At 42.6% G+C, this 18783-nt stretch overlaps 1 long non-coding RNA gene across 2 annotated transcripts; it reads right to left on the minus strand.

Annotated features, from left to right (window-relative positions):
• Window positions 1–505: 505 nt before the first annotated feature.
• On the minus strand, window positions 506–1890 carry LOC143126119 (uncharacterized). 2 transcript variants are annotated; one of them, XR_012987379.1, is made up of 3 exons: window positions 1657–1890; window positions 743–834; window positions 506–629 (listed from the first exon to the last, which is right to left on the minus strand). It is a non-coding gene; the product is annotated as an uncharacterized LOC143126119 (long non-coding RNA). The 2 variants fall into 2 exon arrangements; XR_012987380.1 differs by lacking the exon at window positions 1657–1890 and adding an exon at window positions 1147–1630.
• Window positions 1891–18783: the final 16893 nt, after the last annotated feature.

Consider the following 18783-nt stretch of genomic DNA (forward strand, 5'->3'; position numbering starts at 1 on the left):
TCATACTGGACATGAATTTGTATGTTTCAACATTTTGGTATGCACTATCTATATCAACTCCATGAATGGATTGACATTGAAATCAATGTGTTTCAATACAATCTGATAATAATGAATGAACTTTTCAGGCAATATTGCATGAATGCAGATGTTTTAACTGACAAAATATTTGGCTGAGATTTATGTAATGTATGAAGTATGCAGAAAATCTGAGATGGTAATGCAGATGCAATCTGTTGATTTGAAATAGAGTGACTACTGCTGTGTTAATATAGATGGGGCCACTGTATTCAATTTTATTTCAGAGATCAGTCTTTACCTTAACAGTTTTCTCCAGGTTGAGGGGTAGTGACTCTGCTGCCTGGCACTCGGCAAGATGGTGGAGCTGGAGGAATAGATACAAGGAGAGGGGAATGTCTTTAGCACTAAGAATGTTAACCATATCTCTAATATTAATATTATGATTTAGTTATTTCAATGTTAAGAGATTATTACTTACTTTACCAGTGCAATTGGCTTAGGTTTGAGGCTTCAACTGATATACCAGGCGAGTTGGAAGGTACCTCAGAGATGCAAAGTCACCATTTACTGGCTCTTCTTCACTCTCATCAGAGTCCCCGAAACGATGGCTGTTAAATAACCATATCATTATGGTTATTGCAATCCCAAAATGTCCAAATATACATATAGTACAAGCATCTCTGGTCTATTTTGGAATGCTACGGGAATGTGTTCACATTACATTTTAACAACCCAGAAAGTATCTTCATCAAGCGAACCCAACAGAGGCAATCGTAACGTTAGATGGTAGAATCCAGCCGATAAAAGTTGACGCTGCAGAACAAACAAAATAGAAGATGGGGACCAAGTTCCATACAGTTAAGTTACGTTAGCATAATAAATCACAAACAGACGCCAATACCCATTAGTTGTCTGAACCGACTTAAACAGTGATTAAAATGCCGAGGCTTTCATTACGAAGATGGCAGAAGGACACTAAAGTTAAGTTACGTATGAGACCAAACTTGGCAAAATGCAAACGTTAATGCACAGCTAGCTAGAAGCTAGGGCTAAACCATTATCAGGGAGTCAACATGCTAAAGTTGTAGCTAGGTAGCTTTCATAGCAGACGAGTGCTTCACTGACTTCATTGACTGAAATACCAGTGCCAATGTATCAGCTTAATCAAGGATTGCATCGCAAACGTGATCTCAAACATATATATGTATAATAGACATTAGCAATAACTTATGCAATTGCGCCTAGCAGCATGCTAGCTAGCAGCTGTATGCCGCTAGCATAGTAGCACTATGGACTATGGACAACAGCAACACATTAAAACAGACAAGACCAGACTAACGTTAAATAACAATGTGTGTTTTTTAAATCACACTACCATAACATATTCTGCCGAAATTGCTAACCCATTTTAAATCAAATAGGCTACAGACTCATATGAGCATCACAGCTAACAATAACGTTAACTTAGCCTGTTGCTCAAAATTACAAACGTCTGCACTAACGTTAACGTTAGTCCTAATATCAAACAACGTCATTATAATCAATAAACATGATAAGTAAGTTTTAAGTATAAAACCACAAAGGCCAATGTTTAGCTATTGTGAATGTCGCAATATATTAATAAATATCACTTACTCGAGAGGGTTCAGCGCAACCGTGTCCCAGCAAAGAAAATATCCACTAGTATGACTCTTCTCGGCTCTTGGTGTACAGTCATGTTCAACCGTTACAGTACAGGCGCGTCCGCGCCCGCGGATCCGACATGGGTCCACTCAGGACCCGCTGTTTGACAGTAGAATTTACGGAGCCGCCTGGAGGCGGAGCTGATCCTCTGTGCGGCACCAAAACGAATGCGACAGTCACGCGGGTTTGGCGACTTGAAGGCGGATCCGCCTAGGAGTCTACTGCTGTGTGGGACACATACTGTAGGGCTAGGCTACTATCATGTTGTTGACTGCCGTACTATTGAGGACTATTATGAGTTCTGTCCATCATTTGGTGGTAGGTAAAATTACTGCAATAAAATTATGCTTATTAAATGCTTTCCCCAAATCACTTTTCACATTTTTTTTTTTCAAGAGTAATATTATCGGTTATCGTATCGGTATCGGCCACAACAAACCAATAAATATCGGTTATCGTTATCGGCCCTAAAATTCCATATCGGTGCATCTCTAGTTTTTTCACTTTCTTAAGTGGGCTATAGTTTTAGTATAGTTCATTAGCAGTTTTATGCTAAACCATTAAAAACATTAAGCTGCGTCCAAAAACGTCTTCAAAAATCTTCTGATATTGATCATGTCACAGGGTGACTAAGTGGGGAAGGAACAGTGTGGGAGGAATTGAGTGTGGGTTGGCACTGAGCTTCCTTGGGGGACACTTTTGGGGGAACACAAAGATGGCCGCTCCCTAGCAGGGTGATTGTTTTTAATGACTTACAGGTGTGTAGCGGGCAAATGTGGTGGTGGTGATTGGTGCATGTGTTGTGGGCTTGGGTTTTTAAACCATAGGCTTTCAGTGCACGACAGACCTGGAAGGGGACAAGACGTGTCGCCCACAGTGGCTAAGCCGCGGACCGTGGAAACGGATCTTTTGGAGGCCAGTGTGAAGTGTTGCTGCCTGGGCTCTACGAGCCACGAACGCTACGAGCTACGACCACTACGAGCCACGAACGCTACGAGCTACGACCACTACGGGCCACGAACGCTATGAGCTACGAGCACTACGAGCCACGAACGCTACGAGCCACGAACGCTACGAAGCCTGGGATAATCCCCTTGTGATCACGGCTCTGAGAGATGATGGAGGGGTGAAATCGTTCACCCCTCGCCGAGTTAAGTAGCCCTTCTGTACCTCAGGGTTTCCCTGCAGGTCGACCGTATTGCCTTTGAAGAGAACACTTTTAAATGTTTGATTCAGCCCTGTGGCGTCCGTTGTCTTTGCTCTCCCTTCTATTGCTTCTCCCCTCTCTCGTGACTGCGCACTCGCGCCACACCCCTGGACTAAATTGGACTTGGCTGATGTGTTAGTTGCTGAACTACGGTCGTAGCGACTTCCCTGCATGTTCTGCTGTAACGAGTAGCAGCTGATTCTTAGCCTTTTACTTGCAGTGCTTATATTGGTTGCTGTGAATGAAGTTTACCTTTCACACTGGTGCTTGATACAAGTTTCGCTACCTTCAGTAGCCATTTAGTGGGGGTAGCGGGCATTAGATGTTGTGCTGTGATTATAAGAAACGTCTGTTATCTCAAATGGGCCTAAGCAGTGGGAGGATTGCTGTGCATAGCATTATCGACGCTCAAACACTTTTGCCACTGCCTATTTCTAGCCTACCACAGCGGACTGAGATGGAGACTGTGGGCCAGGATTCCACACGGGGCACCCTTCCATTCTCCAGCTTTTGTCCAATTAATCCCCAGGGAGGACTGAGGTGGGGTCAGGAGCTCGACTGGTGTGCTGTCATCTGAGGACAATTACCTGGACTGCCATGTGGACTTGGACTCTATATTTTTAGCCTGAAACAAATAAATATATTTTTGTACTAATGTTTAGCCTCTGGCTTTATTGATGGGTACAGCACGCTCCCCAGCGGTGGTTAAAATACTTAAAGGGTGTGGCCTTGGCGCCTCCTACCTGTGACGATCATGCATATGGCAAAGAAAGACATGAGAGAGTTGGTCTTGAAATTTTGATCGCACTTAGACCTCAGATTACTTGCAGTACCCCGGCATTACCACAAGGAAATGGTTGTACGTCAAGTTTGAACCTGACGTGGAGATAAGCACTTTTCCACGTCAAAGACTGTTTTTATAAATCTGAGCGTTGGCATGGATTTGAGCGTACGCACGGTCTAAGATCAAATCTGTGCGTAAGAACGCTTTATAAATGAGGCCCCTGGACCTTTCAGTTGTCTTTGTGTGATATTATCTGTTCTACAGAAGACGCTGTGTGTTTTAGCCAAGTCTTTGTTTTTTCATTGCCATGTCCTTGCATTGTTTGTGGTCATCGTGGTCTTTTGATTTTGGAAATTAAAGAAGCTTTGAGCATCTGCATCTTTGTGTTCCTGGGATCCCTGTGTGACTGTGTGTGTGACAAGTGATCTTGATGCACTTTTAAGTACAGGCTGCACTAAAGAAGAATATTTATACTAGGATATTTTCTAGACTTAGAAACAGGCTCTGCCTTTTAATTGTGCCTTTTGTTACTCTTAGAATTACAAGTGGATCTGCACCCCGCTGGCCAGTAAGGCACAATTCATTCCTTTAGGTCATTTGAAGGAAGGCACTTTAGGGCTTTGCATGCTAGGAGTTCTTAATAAATATATTCTACTTTTGACAAGGAACCACCTGGTCAGGAGGTCATTGCCATAGTCTAGATGCATAGTGTGCTTTAGTTTATTTTTGCATCTCAAAGACATAGGGTTATTCTGTTTTTGGCAATATTGCATAGATGGTAAAAAAAATGTATTTCAGGTCTGTTTTATGTAGATGGCACAGAGATACTGAGTGAGAAGATGGCTGGATAGTGTCATTCTCAAATGTTTAAGGCCTACAGTCTTACAATAAAATCACAACCCATTGTCACATATGCTTTGACAACTTAGCAGTTGAATAGTTTTGTCAGATTTCATATTTGTATATGTGACCGGGGCCAACACCAGCCCCGAAATTACAATGACCCGACTACGCCACCCAGAGGGACAAAGTTCTAAACTAGTTTAACAAGTTCGTAAGTAAAACAGAAGAGAGCAGAGATCAGATTCTCAAGTTCAGTACTTTATTGACCTTTAGTGGGACAATAAGCTGGGGAAGGAAGCCAATTAGTAAAAATATATATTTTATTACAGGTCCAATAAATATGTAACAATAAATGGAGCTACTGATATCATGTCAATCACACCTAATAAATGCCGTCTGGAAAACTAGATAGCCTAGTTATAGATATTTATGTTCTAGTCAATACCGCTGTGGAGAGAGAGAGAGCATCAGGTGAGCCACTGGAGGGCGAAGGAGGACCCCAAGCAGGGATGGATTACTGCACGGGCCTACCGGGCCCAGGCCCAGGGGGCCCTGAAGCCCAAGCATTTGCATGGAATCATTGCCTCAATATCAACAAATCAGGATGTAGGCTATGAATCTGATTGAATTTAGTATTGACCATCCCCAAAATGCACCAGAATACAGGAAATCACATCAAACAAATTCAAAATGTTCTGGGGGAGGACCCCCAACCCCCCCTCCCACATATACGACAATAAGTGGGGGGCCCTTAATACATCTGGGCCCAGGGGCCCGAAAGTTCATAATCCGCCCATGACCCCAAGACACCCCTCACCTGTGCAAGAGAAAATATTCACACACACCAAACACACGGTTATCTACACTCACAGCAAACAAATAGTGCAGGCACACATTTATGGGTAAACACCAGAAAGCCTTGCTAAGCTTGCACCATCCGTGGGCCTGATGCGTATAAACTCTCCAGCAATGGGACTAATAGGCTACGAGAGAAATAGACTGTTTGTTAAACACAATTTTTTAGAGGGATTGAACGAACACAGTTGGTTTGACAAACAAAACAAAAAAGAAACAGCACATGTATCCAAAAAAAACCCAAGGACACGGACAAACATTCATATGAGACAGGACAAGCCAAGCGTAGCCTGCACCAGCCGTGTAGCCTAACTAGCGACAGCGTTAACCAGGCAGCCAGTTTATCGCAGACAACACAAACAAGTTACACCAATCACAGAAAACAAAATACATATGGCAAAACAGCAGTGGCATTATCAGGAGTTTTTCCTAAAAGCAAATGGAGCCTATATTAACATCACATGCAGTATATACATAGAACAGGCATTTAGTGCGTTTCATAACAATGGGTGAATATTACCTTGTAGGTTACCAACTCTAAGAAAGCTTGTCTTTCACCCAATCATTGTCGCACCAAGCCTTCCTGTTAACGACCGGCAGATTAAAATACTAAAACCATCAAAACACAAGAAAGCAGTGCGTGCATGCAAGATAAAAAACACACCTGATCAGGACAACCAAGGCTTAAACAGGGGGAAGTGGCGGAATGTTTGCCTGGGGTTCAGCGCCGACAATAGGAACCTATTACATAAATCAATGAAACATTACATTCTGCTAAATAAGGACCCATCATATCATATTTAAAGCCAAGCTCAAATGCGGAAGTAAATTACGTTGATTGAGCAGTGCTGCGTAATCTAGTTGGGGGCGTAGGCCCTGGCTACATATACTTGGTTATCATCATCATAGAAGTGGAAGTCAATTCCATGTTTCCTTGCAGAATGACAAGAGTAGGAGTCTGAACACTACTCTACTCTACTATAACTACTCTATATACTGAGATCATAGAATTGTTCATTTCAAAAATGAATAGTGTGCCATTTATTAAGGACAGTGTATTTAAATAATTTTGTAAGGATTTGGAAGCTACGTTTATAATTTGGGAAGGATGTCATGTTCTGTGATGAAGCTAGGATAAGTAATTCAGTTGTTGGTGTAGTTTCACAAGGAGATACACAAAATGGCAGCAGTTACATCACTTGTTCTGTGATGAAGCTAGGATAAGTAATTCAGTTGTTGGTGTAGTTTCACAAGGAGATACACAAAATGGCAGTAGTTACATGACTTGTTCTAAGCAGAGACAAAAGAGAGACCTTTATACCAAGCCTCTGGCAAGGTGTCATTTAAATAAACTATGGTCATTTAAAAAGGAGACAGTTTATAACATGGAGGAAAAGCTGATTTTATGGTCTCTGTAGTACGTCTAGACTATTCCCTCCGAAATTGTGCTCCCTCTGTTCATTGCTGAACGAGATGAGAGAAAGAGATGGGGTTGTTAATATCACCTATTGTTGCTTTCAATGGCGGTGCCGAAATCGCTTCATGATAGGCCATGGCAGAGCGACAGAGTTAACAGAGCGACACTGCGAACCCCCCTTACCTGGCTAATGTCTTCAGGGAAAGATAATTGGCCCAATCACGGAGCACATTAGTCGAAACGCACCCTCTGACCACACCGCACCAGCCTGGCTCAATTTTGTGCAAATGGCGGAAGACATAATTTGACAAGCTGAGTGCCTGGATCGTCACATCAGTTCAAAAGTTTCTGCTATAACATTCCTCTTAAGCCCACCCCCCCCCCCCCCCGCCTCCTCCCCCCTCCCTCCTCCTCCCCATCCCTTCTCTGTCTTCGGGATCTCTGCTCCCCCTCGCTCAAACGGATGGATGCTCCCGTGCTTCCCCAGGTGTGCAGATGAGAGGCCATTTTCCTCAGGTGTCTCTAATTACCGTTCATTTCGTATTTATGGCCCCAGGCAGTCATCACTCTCCCCACACTCCACAAAGATGCTGGAGGGGGTTGGTGAGCCTCTGCCTCCCAGATGATAATGTCCCAAAAGTGGTTGGGTGCAGGGGGCTGGCACATGTGTGTATGAGGAAGTATGACAGTGGGAAAAAAATCACACACAGATGACAGATCTGTGTGTGTGTGTGAGTGTGTGAGTGTGTGTGTGTGTGTGTGTGTGTGAGAGAGAGAGAGAGAGAGATAGTTTGTGTGTGTGAAAAGTGTGTGTGTGTGTCCTTTTTTTAACTCAGCACGTCTATCCCCAGCAGAACGGCGAGGGGGAGTGTGAACATCTTGGCAGCTCTGTATCCTGTGCACCCCCCTCTCTGCGCTCGCCTCCCCAACTGAGGGGCCTGCTGTGGGCTTCAGGAGGGTTTGTTGCCTGGCCTGGTGCTCAGATCACTACTTGGCAACTCAGATCACTACTTGCACACTGAACAAGTGGTGTAGCAGAAGTCAATTTATCCTCATGATGATTTTCCAGTGGATGGGATCTAGTCAGTGTGGTGTTTTAGTCAGTGTGGTGTTTTAGTCAGTGTGGTGTTTAGAGGGGATTCTCAGGGCCAGATGGACGCAGCGTTATCAGCACCATGGCAACCCACAGAAAGTGCACGCTGTGCCTCTTCATTTCATGTGCTATTTATCATACCTGTAGCTCATTGGGTAATAGATAGATAGATAGATAGATAGATACTTTATTGATCCACAGGGGAAATTCAAGGTCTCAGTAGCATACAAACAACACACACACATTCACTAGTAGAAGATAAACTAGATGTACCGCAGAGCGGTACAAAATATGACCGCCGCCCAGTCCAGCACATGTTTTCCACAAAAATAATCACGCTGAAAGGCATAAATGATTCTAACTGTCTCACTGAATTGCATTATACACACTCAATTCTCACTGGTATCTGCTAGACAACAAGTACCAAAACATGATTAGTTCATAGATTTCACATGTAATATACATTTTATACAACCCCACCCCCATCTTGGCTGTTCATAATTCTGAGAAATTCTTGAATTGTCTGCATGTGTGCGTGTACATGTTTATGTTTATGTGTGTGTGGGTGTGTGTGCGTGCATGTGTGTGTTTGCCTGTTTATGTGCCTGTGTGTGTGCATGTGCATGCATGCGTACCGTAAAACTTCAAATAATCGCCGAGTCCCTAAGAGACGCCTGTCTCTTTTAAACGCCTGGCATGGCTACAGGTTTGGGTTAAAAGCCGGTCTCCAGTAGAGGCCTGGTCTGTTTTTTAGTTTCGGGTTGTATTTAATGTTCTAAAACCCGTCAGATCGTCTGTTTAAAGATTCGCAATGACACGAAACCATTACAGAAAGGAGGTTACAGCAGTGTGAATTAGATGTTGCACGTCAGTACAAGCCGTCGCAAAGCATTCACATGTCTGGTCACAGTTGCAAGGTTTTAGAATGTTGCATCAAGTTGCTGCTCATCTCGTTGCGAATCTTGGGTGTGATTTGGGCTTAAGTATGGCGCAGATTGCGCACGTTATGATTAGATGGCATTAAAAGACTGCCGTGGGGAAAAGCTAGAGTTCCAAATTGTATAACCTTTTTTCCCAATATGAACTATGCATGTCCGACTTCGTCATCGTTCAATTCATCCCTTCAACCCATCCCTTGTGTTAATTTGCGGATAGGCCGATGGTAAGCTTGTTTTTATGCTGGCAACAAAACCAGAACGGTTCGCGAACGTTATTCTTTATTCTAAATGCCATGGCGATAAAGAGAAAGAAGTCAGAAAAGGAATTTACCTTAGACTAGGCTATATCAGAGCCCGTCTACGGACATTCTCTGGCTATATAACCTACTGAAATAGCTTAATGATGTAAAGTCAAGTGCGCTTGTATGGGACTGGTGTGTGCGCGCACAGTTTTTATTGATGAGTCGGAGTGGCAAGTGCTGCGCATAGTTGCAGTGGAATGCGGCTGCCCAGGGCATTATAAAACTTCTCACTCTTAGACCTACTCATACACGGCGGTGAAATGGCGTATTTAGCTGTCTAAATTCGAATCATATGCTGGGGGAGAAATCGTCGGACATCCATGATTATTTTGTTATTCAGCACCCCTGGTCAAAAATATGTTCCCGTGAGCCTGGAAGTAGGCTATGATTTGAAATTTGGCAAATACAAAACGGGAGAAACAATATGGTTCATGCTCTCTCATGCTGTTTCATTCGTGCTGAAAAGGAGGGAGAATGAAACATTAAGCACGTTCCACTTTTGCATAAATAATTCCTGAACGGTTTTGGTCAGGGCTGATAATGCAACTGTATTTGACAAAGGACCGATATAGGCTATTTGCTAGTGACAAAATATGAGCTTTCAGTGTGATACGATCTATTTGTAGATTACGTTTAATTAAAACGTGTTTCATCTGGCTATCCCTGCTATTTGGATCTTACTGTATCTCACTCAATGAACAACATCTCAACACTTAATGAATGATGATCCGTTGTCATCAGATAGCCTAGTCATATAGGTAGACATTCAGTGTGTTTGAAATAATTAATTCGATAATATTTTCCATCTTTGCAGAGGAAAAGTTTTGTGTAAAGGGAATTAAAGGCCTGTCTCATATAGACGCCTGTCTCTTATACTAGCCGGTGCAGTTTGGCGATTTGGGAAAATAAAATCCCAGGCTATTATTTGGAGTTTTACGGTATATATGTCTACTGTGTGAGTATGTGTCATACGTAGGATTACTGTTACTGTATGTATGTGCGTGTGCATCTGTTTATGCACATGTGTGCATATGGAATGGGTTTACATGACCCCTGGAGGCAAACATACGCAAAAAATTGGTCATCCTAGGCCCTACGGTTCTCAAGATATTCACAGAAAACTGTGTCTGCCCTACCCTCCTTTCGGGGGGTCCAGTCCAGCGGGGGGGCTACAGATCAAAACGAAAAGCGATGGTTCCATGCTATCCATGTGGGGTTACATGCCCACCAAGTTTCGTGTACCCCGGTCTTTCAGTGTCCCGGGAATCTTTGTTGGTGTACGGTCACTAAATGTACACATAAATTATTTTATTGTAAGGCCCCCCATGAACGAAAGTCCACAAAACTTGGCATGCATTCGGAGGGTGTCATAATGATCCTACACTTTCAATTTCGTGCAGTTTTGACCATGTCAGCCAGAGATATTGTGATGAAAACACCTAATGTTTTGCTTTTTAATTTTTAACTAGGTGGCGCTATACATGAAATAAGTGTTAATGGGATAGGTTGACATGCCCCCTTAAGACCAACATACAAAAAAAAGGTGGACCTCCTAGGTTCTCGAGATATTCACAGAAAACTGTCTCCGGCCACCTACAGGCCAGTTGGTGTATATGTAATGGGGGCCATTACAAGCGCTCTTTTATAAGCGCTCGCTCACAGAATCTTAGGGGTAACTAGGGGTAACGGTAAAAAACGGACAAGTTGAGGCAGAACGAACGACAAGGGAAATAGTGTTAACCCTCTAACCGCCCATGTCGCAATATTGCGACAAGCGTCATTACTGAATAAAACAGATGATAGACGCGAGTACAGTGTAAAATCTCATTTGTACTCTTGACCACTAGTTGGCAGACCAGAGCTTCGATTCAAGCTCAACCTTTTTTTTTCAAAGTTTTCAGGAAGCATGTGAAAACCACGCGAGAAACACACGAAGAAGACGTGCATTTCCTCCATAACGCGGAAGCGATGCGGGCCATAGTTTTGCACAAATTGAAGCAGAAATACACCAAATGTTGAAAAAAAAATTCACGAAATAAGCATACAATGCTTATTTCGACCCTCTGCCCAACATAGCTGTAGGTGCCAGTGGTAATAGTGATGATAGTGTCCGTAATGGACGTGGTATTACACGCGATTACACACGAGAAACACATTAGAAGACGTGCTTTTCCTCCATAACACGGAAGCAATGCAGGCCATAGTTTTGCACAAATTAGTTTTGCCATAGTTTTGCACAAATTTGCAAAAATATTTTGGAGAATATGAGCGATCGTCTAGTCACGCTGCGTCTGTGAATGGAGGTGCGTCATTTGCGTCTTTCCGACAGTGTTCACTAAGCATACCACGCTTATGTCGACCCTCTGCCCAACGTAGCTGAAGGTGCCAGTGGTAAAGGTGATGATAGTGTCCGTAATGGACGTAGTAAAGACAGCAGGGGTAGTAAAAATAGGGCTCTGAAGAATTAGAAAGTCACCCGCGATAGGAACTGATTTGACCAGGCTACTTTATTGTATAGTAGAATAAAGTTTGTGGTAATAGTAATAGTTTACTATTGTTGGTTTACATGTGACTGTATTCCTGTTCATTTGTTATGTCGGTGAAATGACAAAAAAAGAAAGTAAAACTGCTCAAATATGTTCAACATCTAGTATTTACTGAAATGTGCATAATTCACGGTGGTTACCATCCAGTGACGTCATAATATGCAAATTAGATGAGTAAATTCACCCTCTTCATAAACTTCTGTTCATACTAAATGATTTTCACATTTACAGTAGGACTTTATCTCTGACCACTTGTAAGCCATGGCCTTTTGAAATTTTGATGTACAAATCCAATTTATTCTTTTTAAACCCTGGCTGCTAAAGGGTTAAACAATATTAGTAGTAAGCCTAGTTCCAGTTGGTATAGCGGAATAGTAGGCTATAGACTACGTTTGTTGACTTTCCGATCGTTGTTAGTGCGTTCAGTGTCTGTAACAAAGTTACTGTTGTAGCTACGTTGATCAGCTGGCTCCCGTATAGCCTAACGCTACAGTGAACATCGACGAGGGATTCGTATTAGGCTACTGTAAGCTGCAGGCTACTTAGGCCTATATAAAACGAGCTACATGTTCACCAGGTATACGGTTGCTGTCCCCACCAAAGACCAGACAGCCAACACGACTGCCAAAGCTCTCTTGAAACACTGGTTTGTCTACTAATGATGTCCAGCTCGATTGCACGCGGATCAGGGACGCTGCTTCGAGGCCAGTGTAATCAAAGAGCTCTGCCGGATCTATGGCATAGGAAAGAGTAGAACAACACCGTACCATCCTCAAGGCAATGCACAGTGTGAACGATTCAACAGGACCATGCATGACATGCTGAGGACACTACCCCCTGAAAAGAAAAGGAATTGGAAAGAGCACTTACCTGAGTTGGTCCTCGCTTACAATAGCCGTGTCCACTCATCAACGGGCTACTCCCCATTCTACCTGACATTTGGGCGAGTGCAAAGATGTAGAAGGCGACGAAGCTGAAGATCTAGATGAATGGGTGCGGAGCCACCATGAAAGGTTGAGGACAGCTGTCGAAGTCGCCAACGCTGCAACCCAGGGCGCATATGTATGAAGGTATATTGGGTGCAAAAGTGGCGAGCACATTTAACTGCAGATTTTGCATGTGCACACTAAAGTCGTAAATGTGTAACAGTAAAGTTGAAGTTGTACATATTTTTTTATATCTTGTTAACACAAAATAGGGGCTACGGGTTCACAAATCCTTTTTACAGGTACACAAATCCTTTTTACAGGTACACAAATCCTATCCTGTGAGTCACAACTTTCAAGAGTCACGCACTCGACACTTTTGCTCCAATCGTTGCAGCGCAGTAGGTGCGAAACACATTTGCACATCCGTGTTTCATAATCTGAGAACATGCACAACATTCGTTCATTTGTAAACCCAAATGTGAACTAATGCATCCGAAGTTGTGCATCTGTGAAATAATTTCTCATTAATAAAATTCTACAGATCGCTTTGATTTTCTTGCACGACTACAAGTCAATTGATACAAGTGCTCGAATCTGCTTCTACGAGTGACGATACTTTTGCTCCTGGCTAGGTGATATAATAGGAGCAAAACGATGTGTATGTGTGCACGTCGAGCGAATCGATCGAGAAAACAAGGCGGCCGGATCTGGATCGCGCTCAGACTACCATTGCCTGCTCATAAGGTAAGTAACATGATAATAATATGAAGAAAGTTATCTTGTTTGTTGGTTTACATTATCATGACAGCTATGTTTAGCTTAGTTTACCTGCTTGCTAAATCCTCCAGTGCCAGATCAAGCTAGCTATCGCTAGATAAATAACTAGTTTAGAAGTACAGAAATATAACACTGCCCGTCCAAAATCGTTAGGACACACAATCTGACACAATCGTTCTGCAATTTTCGAAAAGCTGACTTGTATCTTGCACGAAGACTTTTGGATAGTGCAAGGCAAGTTAGCAATTGTTTGCTGTGCAGACATTATGAATAATAAGGTCGTAGAACTTAACACCGCACACCGCAACATTTTTTTCCTCGCTTTGTGCAAAGAAAAACTATAAATCGTGTGTCCTTCATTGATAAGGAAACATGCTGAGGTTACTTACTTTATGAGCAGGCAATGGTAGTCTGAACGTGATCGATCCGGCCGCCTTGTTTTCTCGATCGATTGCTCGACGTGCACACATACAAATCTTTTTGCACCTATTATATCACCTAGCTAGGAGCAAAAGTCACTCGTCACTCGTAGAAGCAGATTCGAGCACTTGTATCAATTGACTTGTAGTCGTGCAAGAAAATCAAAGCGATCTGTAGAATTTTATTAATGACAAATTATTTCACAGATGCACAACTTCGGATGCATTAGTTCACATTTGGGTTTACAAATGCACGAATGTTGTGCATGTTCTCAGATTATGAAACACGGATGTGCAAATGTGTTTCGCACCTACTGCGCTGCAACGATTGGAGCAAAAGTGTCGAGTGCGTGACTCTTGAAAGTTGTGACTCACAGGATAGGATTTGTGTACCTGTAAAAAGGATTTGTGTACCTGTAAAAAGGATTTGTGAACCCGTAGCCCCTATTTTGTGTTAACAAGATATAAAAAAATATGTACAACTTCAACTTTACTGTTACACATTTACGACTTTAGTGTGCACATGCAAAATCTGCAGTTAAATGTGCTCGCCACTTTTGCACCCAATATACCTTCATACATATGAGAGGCGAAAGAGGATCTATGATCGCAGTTCCAGGGGGGCTCTTGTTAGACCCGGTGACAGAGTGTTGCTGCGCAACCACAGCCACAGGGGTAGGAACAAGATACAGAATAAATGGGAGTCCACACCATACATAGTAGTAAAGCAGAACCACTCAGACATTCCAGTATTCACTGTCAGGCCAGAGGAGGGGGGTCCAACTAAAGTAGTTCATAGGGATCAGCTTAAGCTATGCACACTAGAGACACAGACAGCACAGCCTACACATAGGTGCAGGGAAGAGGCAAACATATCGGACACTGATCATCACAGGAGCCTTGCTTATATTCCCATTGTCACCCCACTCCACACACAGTCTACGCCGGGAGAGTACAGGGTTTATTGTGAGGTCCTGGATGGGATGGGACAGTATGATGAGGGTCAAGATCTAGTTGGGGAAACAGAGTCAGAGCTTGACCATGATTCTGATGATGCAGATGTAGAGCAGGAGCCAAGGTATCCAATGAGGCGGAATAGAGGTGTGCCTCCTACAAGATTCCCAGACTAGGTCCTCAAAAGAGTTCTTTTGAAAGCACAATGTTACACTGTTACTGATCTGTATAATGAATCTGTGTTTTTGAAGTTGTGTTTTTTTTGTTTTTGTTTTGCAGAGATGGAGTCACCTGGGACGTCGGATGGTATGGCAGGGTTTAGCAGGGGGGAATGTAATGGGGGCCATTACAAGCGCTCTTTTATAAGCGCTCGCTCACAGAATCTTAGGGGTAACTAGGGGTAACTGAGTTTGGTTCGCGAGAAGAAGATAACGGTAGAAAACGGACAAGTTGAGGCAGAACGAACGACAGGGGAAATAGTGTTAAACAATATTAGTAGTAAGCCTAGTTCCAGTTGGTATAGCGGAATAGTAGGCTATAGACTACGTTTGTTGACTTTCCGATCATTGTTAGTGCGTTCAGTGTCTGTAACAAAGTTACCGTTGTAGCTACGTTGATCAGCTGGCTCCCGTATACAGTGACGCTACAGTGAACATCGACGAGGGATTCGTATTAGGCTACTGTAAGCTGCAGGCTACTTAGGCCTATATAAAACGAGCTACTTGACAAGGACTAACGTCTGTTAAGTATCAATGTAGTTTCCTAGAAAGTATAGTTTATCGTTCACCGCTAATTAGCTCACCTAAGGAAACAGAAGAGTCCCACCGTATCCCCTGGCAACCACAGGAGTCGTCGCCTCTCTCCCCTGCCATCCATCCCTGACGGCCACGAGTGACTTATCTCCATTCTCTCCTGTTCACGGTACTGGATTCCAATTTTATCATCACACCCACGGAAGTCGGGACAGCTTGTTTACATTCACTTATACTGACTTAACACTACTGGCTCCGATCGCTACAGCGGACTCGAACTGGACTCACACACCCAACAACAGGTTGGATAACGATACAAACTTTTACACACCCTGGACGAGAGTGGATGCATTAATGTGAAGATTCTGATACAGTAATGTTTTAAGTGTTTTGCTGTAAAAGTCCGTTTTAAGTTGTAGCCTAGTAGGATGTGTGAATGAGAGAGTGATTGGGCATTAGGCCACTGTTTTGGTGTTTTATTATTTAAGGGTATTCTATTAGCCTAGATAAAATATAGACATTATAATATATTAAATACTCATTTATCTATAATTTAAATTGCCTGTTATTATTTATTATAGCTACTAGTGTTATATTATAATATATACTCACCTAGTTTATAGTGCTGGTGATTTGTTAAAGGAGAAGTTCGGTGTGAAATTGACCTTAGCTGTACTGAAAGATGTTGCCGAGTACTCACATGTGTCCAATAGGCACCTTCGCTCACCCCCTAGCATTCCAAATTACGCCGTTTTTAGCCGAGTAGCTGTGGGGGCATAGCGTAGCCTATGCAACTAAATCGCTATTTTTACACCATTAAAAAGGTTCCAAGTAACTCCACACTGCATTGGTAGACTTTTGAGGGTCTTGGAACCTTTTTAATTGTGTAAAAATAGCGATTTAGCTGCATAGGCTACGCTATGCCCCCCACAGCTACTTGGCTAAAAACGGCGTAATTCGGAATGCTAGGGGGTGAGCGAAGGTGCCTATTGGACACATGTAAGTACTCGGCAACATCTTTCAGTACAGCTAAGGTCAATTTCACACCGAACTTCTCCTTTAAGGTAAGTGCTTCACCTGGGCAGTAGATTGAACATTATAATACACACACACACACGCACACACACACACACACTTTAGTAGCGGAGTAACTCCTACCCCCGCTACATATAGTAACATAAATGAATTTATTGTGTGGCCCCCCATGAACGGAATTCCACGAAACTTGTGGGCGTGCATTCAGAGGGTGTCATTATGATCCTACACTTCCAATTTCGTGCAGTTTTGAATATGTTAGGTCACAGATACCTGCGATTACAACACCTCATTTTTACTTTTTTGTGTTTAACTAGGTGACGCTATACATTAAATGACATGACCCTTTGAGATCAACATACAAAAATAAAATGGTCCTCCTAAACCCTACGGTTCTCGAGATATTCAAAGAAAACTGTGTCTGCCCTACCCTCCTTTCGGGTGGTCCAATCCAGCGTGGGGGCTACAGATCAAAACGAAAACAGGAGGTTCCACGCTGCGCGGCGGTCATAATAATATACTAAATATACTAAAATACAAATTATACTAACTAACATTTAATCTAAATCAATTCTAAAAACAGTATCCACATAGTGGTGATTAATAAATCAGAGGCGCTTGCAATGACTGAGGCAGGGACTGAGCCTGTGATTCTCTGTGCATAGTAAGGTATGGTAAGGTGCTCTAAGGTGCTCTGCACTGTAAAACCTAACAGTGTATCTTACTAGTCAAACTAAGTTAAGAGTAATCAAAAACAGCAGAAATTTGAAATGACTTAAATGTCGAAAGTATGTTTAACTCATTAGGGGACTGGTTGTGAGAATAACTTAAACAAATAAAGTTTACATTTTTGTTTCATTCAAATTTGAGTAGGAAGTTTTGAATTTGAGTGAAGTTCTTCTGCCTACGCATACGTGATCCGTGCCATCAACCAATCAGATTGCCTATGCCAAAGCTTTCAACAGGGAGAAATATTCCAACATGGCGGCCATCTTGAAAAACAACGGTAGATGATAAAGTTTGTGTAGTATTTGAAGTTCGTCTTTTTACGATTAGACTTTATTTATGAGATGAGAAACCGCTATTGCTTAGTCCATAAATCCTGTTATTATTACAGTAAAGTCTGTAGGAGGCGAGTTTTACGACGTGTGTCCCAGCCGGTCCCAGCTCACTAATGCCATTGTGTTGGCGTTCAGCCGTCAATCTAAAACGTTGTAGAGGTTTTGCACTGATTGGAGCTGGGCCGTACGGTGAAGAGGAGTCCCTCCCCATCCCCGTGAGATATCAACGTTGGTTCATCGCTGAAGACGCCAGAGACTGTCCTGTTCCCGTAAAGGTATGTCGGTATGAAACTGAGAGAAAAACGATATTCATTACCTACCCTAAACATGTGCTTGTGTTAATGGGTAAGCCACATAATGAGCCCATAGACATAATAGAGAAATAATATATTATTGTTAATACATAATAGACATTATGTACTGTATATGGCTGTGCCTACCTTCTGCTAGTAGTGCTTAGCTTAGTAGAAGCTAGATTGCTAACGTTAACGTTAATATGGTCAAACACGACGGAAAAACCCCCGCTGTTGAATAACAAAACATATAATAAGCAGGCGAACCTGTTAGTGTTCGAATTAAGCAATAAGCCCCCAGAGACCGTAGGTTACACTTATTTTGGAAAAGCGTGTTAACGTTAGGCACAGCGTGAAAGTGGAGGGAAGAGGGAGGCTAACTTTTCCTTGTAGAAGCTAGCTTCTACTCGACACGTGTTGCTGGCAACCAGCACTCAACATGAACTTGAGCTAATGGGCAAGCCACATGTTGAGCCAACCTTCGGCTAGCGCTTGGTAGATTGCGAACATTTATATAGTCAAACATTAGAACATTAACGTTATACATTAGAACAATTACTAAATATTTTTTATTTTCACATTTGCCCTCTTTAGTGAGGCCCAAGTAAGTGAAGAGCTGATGATCTGTTAGAATTATAGTCATGAATTATTGGAATTGTTGTCTAATCTGTTTGATGTTTGTTGTTTTTACACAGCTATACAAGGAGTTTCATCGCATCACCAACCAGAACCTGGCATTCTCGTTTTTTGGGTCGCTGGATAAACATACACCACGGCTGTTAAAGCAGAAACGGTCTCGCGGTTGCTGAACTTCTGTCTGACTACAGTATGGAGGTAAACATTATGCAAGGGTTGATGAATGGTAGGTTGTACT

Source organism: Alosa pseudoharengus, unplaced genomic scaffold (assembly GCF_046254945.1).
Source record: "Alosa pseudoharengus isolate Yale_2024_CS ecotype anadromous, Long Island Sound unplaced genomic scaffold, YU_APseudo_1.1 YU_APseudo_1.1_scf_16, whole genome shotgun sequence".
NCBI classification, from domain to species: domain Eukaryota; kingdom Metazoa; phylum Chordata; class Actinopteri; order Clupeiformes; family Clupeidae; genus Alosa; species Alosa pseudoharengus.